Below are 6,039 nucleotides of genomic sequence, written 5' to 3'. Positions count from 1 at the left end.
AGCGAGAGAGAGAGAGAGACAGCGAGAGAGAGAGAGAGCGAGAGAGAGAGAGAGAAAGAGAGAGACAGCGAGAGAGAGAGAGAGAGAGAGACAGCGAGAGAGAGAGAGGGAGAGAAACAACGAGAGAGAAGGAGGGAGAGAGAGTGTGTGTGTGTGTGTGTGTGTAGGTGTGTGTGTGTGTGTGTGTGATGTACCTCATTTTTAAATTTAGAATTCACACACCAGCAGACAGTGATGTAATCAGAAAATGACACCAGTTTACACACACACCTACACACACACACACCTACACACACACTCCATCACACACCTTCACACACACCTACCTAAACACACACACACACAATAAAACAGACAGCAGCAATGTTTTTATGACTTTAACAGTATGAAGAGCGAGTGTTTAACTTTTATTTAGGACAACTCACAGCTACAACACTCGTTTATTCATTCACCTGTTCATTCATCTGTCCATCATCATTCGTACAGCAAGGACAGAGAGATAGAGAGAGGGAAAGAAAGAGACAGAAAGTGAGATAGAAAGTGTGTGAGAGAGAAATTACTTTTTACATTCTGAAGAGTAAGAAGTGAAATGAGAGATGGAGTGAGGGATTAAGTAATTAGAGGAGTGAGAAATGGAGTGAGGGATAGAGAGAAGGATGAAATGAGAGGTGGAGAGAGGAAAGAAATGAGAGCTGGAGTGAGGGATGGAGAGAAATATGGAGTGAGAGATGGAGTGAGGGATGGAGAGGAAAGAAATGAGAGATGGAGTGAGGGATGGAGAGAAATATGGAGTGAGAGATGGAGTGAGAGATGGAGAGGAAAGAAATGAGAGATGGAGTGAGGGATGGAGTGAGAGGTGGAGAGAGGGTTGAAATGAGAGTTGGAGTGAGGGATGGAGTGAGAGATGGAGTGAGGGATGGAGTGAGAGATGGAGTGAGGGTTGAAATGAGAGTTGGAGTGAGGGTTGAAATGAGAGATGGAGTGAGGGATGGAGTGAGAGGTGGAGAGAGGGTTGAAATGAGAGATGGAGTGAGGGATGGAGTGAGAGATGGAGAGAGGGTTTAAATGAGAGATGGAGTGAGGGATGGAGTGAGAGATGGAGTGAGGGATGGAGTGAGAGATGGAGAGAGGGTTGAAATGAGAGTTGGAGTGAGGGATGGAGTGAGAGATGGAGAGAGGGTTGAAATGAGAGTTGGAGTGAGGGATGGAGTGAGAGATGGAGTGAGGAATAAATAAGAAGGAAAGAAGCCGCGACATTCAAAGCAATAACTTACACAAATGAACGACGCATCAGGAAAGTGAGAGAGAGAGAAAGAGAGAAAGAAAGAAAGAAAGAAAGAAAGAGACTCTTACCTACAGGAGAAGCCAGGGTGAGCAAAACAGAGGACAGAAGCGAGAGAAGGACAGGAAACATGACGAGTGAAGAAACGGAGTGTGTGTTTCTCCGAGACTGCAGGAGCCCGAACTGAGGAAACCCCATGGAGAGAGAGAGAGAGAGAGAGAGAGAGAGAGAGAGAGAGAGAGGGAGAGAGAGAGGGGAAGAGAGAGAGAGAGATGCTGTAGTTCTTTATGAGCAGTTAGCATTAGCATTAGCATTAGTGTCTCTCACTAACTGGTTCTGTTTATCAATAAACTGAAAACAAATTTCCTTTTTTCTAGATTTTCTTTTCACGTATTTTAGCTCCTACAATTCCGAGTTTGGTCGGAAAAATCGGAGCTCGTCATTCCCGCTTCGATGGGAACACTTTGTTCCCCACGATCTTCAGGTGGGAATTAGCATAAAGCAGCTAATAAAAAGTCAGAATTAAAGACAATCAGCAGGAGATGATGGAGCTACAGCATTCTGCTAAGTGCTAACCGCTAACTGCTAACACATGGTGTGGAATTAGGAGTTTTTTCGAATCTTGGTAAATATCGTTAGCAGAACGGATCGATCCTGATAGCATTTAGCTACATTCACTGATGTAAAGGTTTAACTAAATACCCAAATAGCCAAAATGCCGATTTTTTTTTTGTTAATGTTCCATGATTTGATGCGTTAACGAAAGCTAAATTTGCTCGCGTGGTGTTAACAGCTAAAGTAGTAGCCGCTAAATTCTGCTAGTTAATCTTTGGCTAACAGATAAATTCTTTCATAATAATTGGAAGCACTTTTTTTTTAGTTTAAACCTGAAACTGAAACATTAATCTTGAGTAATTAATGACATTAAAAACACAGTTTGACTAAAATGCAAATATGGTTGATGTAAACAATAAAAAAAAACAGATGAGTCATGCTAGCTAATGCTAAAAGCGAACAAAACATTGTATAAAAAATCTGGAGTTTCATTTTGTAGCATGTTTAACTGCACATATGTGTGTATAAAATATTATAATTATTTAATATTACTCATTTGCATATTGGGCACAACAATTAGCAAACATGCTATAAATACTGTAGTTAATCATTTGATATTTATTTACACCTTGTACATGGAATAAATTATAATTTAATCTTATTACATAAAAAATGTAATAAATAGGCAATTAAATCTATTACCTATAATAGTAATAGTATGTCACATATTATTATTTTTATTAATAATAGTTTAGCAAACACTGATAATATCTTCAGAACAAATTGGAATCAATGTGTCACACGGTTTGTTTAGTCGTGAAAGGGATTGAAAGAGTTTTGGCGCCGTCTAGTGGTGATTTGATGAAATGCTTTATTTATTAATCAGAGAATCGATCATCAGCTCAGCCTTTTCGTGTGTGTGTGTGTGTGTGTGTGTGTGTGTGTGATATATGCAACATGAACACAACAATACTTTAGCACTGTACTTAATACACTTCGTAACAGCAGAACTAACACTAATCCCAATAATCTTATTTACATAATTATCAATTTTTAATATAATTATAAGAAGTAACAATACTATTGTTATTGATATTAAAAGTCTATATATTATTAGAAGTAACACTATTATAAGTAGCAGTAGAAAGAGTATTAGTAGCAGTATTAGGAATAATCTTAGCAGCAGTACATGTATTTCGTGTGGTGTAGAAGTAAAGATGCTATCATTATTATTTTATTATTAGTAGTAGTAGTAGTGATGATGATGATGATGATGATTTTAGTAGTAAAATATTTACTTGTAGTAATTCTCTTAGATGGAGTACAGATCTTTTCAGTAGCTGAGTAGCAGTTAGAATAGTAATAGTAGCAGTAGTAGCAGTAGTAGCTGTGGAAAGCGTAGTTGTAGTAAATTGCTGCAGTAATCGTAGTAGTCATAGTTATAGTAATAGCAGTAGCTGTAATAGTAGTCGTTATAGTAACTGTAGCAGTAGTACTAGTAATAGTAGTAGCCATAGTAAGAGTAGTGGTAATAGAAGTAGTCATAGTAGTAGTAGTATTAATCGTTGTAGTAATAGTAGTAGTAATTGTACTAATCGCTGTTGTAGTAATAATAGTGGTAGTATTAATTGTTGTAGTAATAGTAGTAGTAGTACTAATCGCTGTAGTAGTAATAATAGTGGTAGTATTAATTGTTGTAGTAATAGTAGTAATTGTACTAATCGCTGTAGTAGTAATAATAGTGGTAGTATTAATTGTTGTAGTAATAGTAGTAATTGTACTAATCACTGTTGTAGTAATAGTAGTGGTAGTATTAATTGTTGTAGTAATAGTAGTAGTAGTATTAATTGTTGTAGTAATAGTAGTGGTAGTATTAATCGCTGTAGTAGTAATAGTAGTGGTAATAGAAGCAGTCATAGTAGCAGTAGTTGTATTAATTTTTGTAGTAATAGTAGTCGTAGTACTGATCGCTGTAGTAATAGTAGTGGTAGTATTAATTGTTGTAGTAATAGTAGTAGTAGTACTAATCACTGTAGTAGTAATAGTAGTGGTAGTATTAATTGTTGTAGTAATAGTAGTGGTAGTATTAATCGTTGTAGTAATAGTAGTAGTAGTAGTACTAATCACTGTAGTAGTAATAGTAGTGGTAGTATTAATTGTTGTAGTAATAGTAGTAGTAGTATTAATTGTTGTAGTAATAGTAGTAATTGTACTAATCGCTGTTGTAGTAATAGTAGTGGTATTAATTGTTGTAGTAATAGTAGTGGTAGTACTGATCGCTGTAGTAGTAGTGGTAGTATTAATTGTTGTAGTAATAGTAGTGGTATTAATTGTTGTAGTAATAATAGTGGTAGTATTAGTTGTTGTAGTAATAATAGTGGTAGTATTAATTGTTGTAGTAATAGTAGTAATTGTACTAATCGCTGTTGTAGTAATAGTAGTGGTAGTATTAATTGTTGTAGTAATAGTAGTGGCATTAATTGTTGTAGTAATAATAGTGGTAGTATTAATTGTTGTAGTAATAGTAGTAATTGTACTAATCGCTGTTGTAGTAATAGTAGTGGTAGTATTAATTGTTGTAGTAATAGTAGTGGTATTAATTGTTGTAGTAATAATAGTGGTAGTATTAATTGTTGTAGTAATAGTAGTGGTATTAATTGTTGTAGTAATAGTAGTGGTATTAATTGTTGTAGTAATAATAGTGGTAGTATTAATTGTTGTAGTAATAGTAGTAATTGTACTAATCGCTGTTGTAGTAATAGTAGTGGTATTAATTGTTGTAGTAATAGTAGTGGTAGTATTAATTGTTGTAGTAATAGTAGTGGTATTAATTGTTGTAGTAATAGTAGTAATTGTACTAATCGCTGTTGTAGCAATAGTAGTGGTATTAATTGTAGTAATAGTAGTGGTAGTATTAATCATTGTAGTAATAGTAGTGGTAGTATTAATTGTTGTAATAATAGTAGTAGTAGTACTAATCGCTGTAGTAGTAATAGTAGTGGCAGTATTAATTGTAGTAATAGTAGTAATTGTACTAATCGCTGTTGTAGTAATAATAGTGGTAGTATTAATTGTTGTAGTAATAGTAGTAATTGTACTAATCGCTGTTGTAGTAATAGTAGTGGTATTAATTGTTGTAGTAATAGTAGTGGTAGTATTAATTGTTGTAGTAATAGTAGTGGTAGTATTAATTGTTGTAGTAATAGTAGTGGTATTAATTGTTGTAGTAATAGTAGTGGTAGTATTAATTGTTGTAGTAATAGTAGTGGTAGTATTAATTGTAGTAATAGTAGTAATTGTACTAATCGCTGTTGTAGTAATAGTAGTAGTAGTATTAATCGTTGTAGTAATAGTAGTGGTATTAATTGTTGTAGTAATAGTAGTGGTAGTATTAATTGTTGTAGTAATAGTAGTGGTATTAATTGTTGTAGTAATAGTAGTGGTAGTATTAATTGTTGTAGTAATAGTAGTGGTAGTATTAATCATTGTAGTAATAGTAGTGGTAGTATTAATCATTGTAGTAATAGTAGTAGTAGTACTAATCGCTGTAGTAGTAATAGTAGTGGTAGTATTAATTGTTGTAGTAATAGTAGTGGTAGTACTAATCGCTGTAGTAATAGTAGTAGTAGTACTAATCGCTGTAGTAGTAATAGTAGTGGTATTAATTGTTGTAGTAATAGTAGTAATTGTACTAATCGCTGTTGTAGTAATAGTAGTGGTAGTATTAATTGTTGTAGTAATAGTAGTGGTATTAATTGTTGTAGTAATAGTAGTAGTAGTACTAATCGCTGTAGTAGTAATAGTAGTGGTAGTATTAATTGTAGTAATAGTAGTAATTGTACTAATCACTGTTGTAGTAATAGTAGTGGTAGTATTAATTGTTGTAGTAATAGTAGTGGTAGTACTAATCGCTGTAGTAATAGTAGTAGTAGTATTAATTGTTGTAGTAATAGTAGTGGTAGTATTAATCGCTGTAGTAGTAATAGTAGTGGTAGTACTAATCGCTGTAGTAGTAATAGTAGTGGTAATAGAAGCAGTCATAGTAGCAGTAGTTGTATTAATTGTTGTAGTAATAGTAGAAGTTGTATTATTTGCTGTAGTAGGTATTATTTTTATTAGCAGTAATATTAAAAGTAGTAATTATATTATAATTATTATTAGTAGTAGTAATACTAGCAGTAGTAGTGGTGGTAGAAATTGTG

This window comes from Pangasianodon hypophthalmus, chromosome 27 (genome assembly GCF_027358585.1).
Source record: "Pangasianodon hypophthalmus isolate fPanHyp1 chromosome 27, fPanHyp1.pri, whole genome shotgun sequence".
NCBI classification, from domain to species: domain Eukaryota; kingdom Metazoa; phylum Chordata; class Actinopteri; order Siluriformes; family Pangasiidae; genus Pangasianodon; species Pangasianodon hypophthalmus.
The sequence above is the reverse complement of the archived record's forward strand: the minus strand, read 5'-3'. Positions refer to the sequence as shown.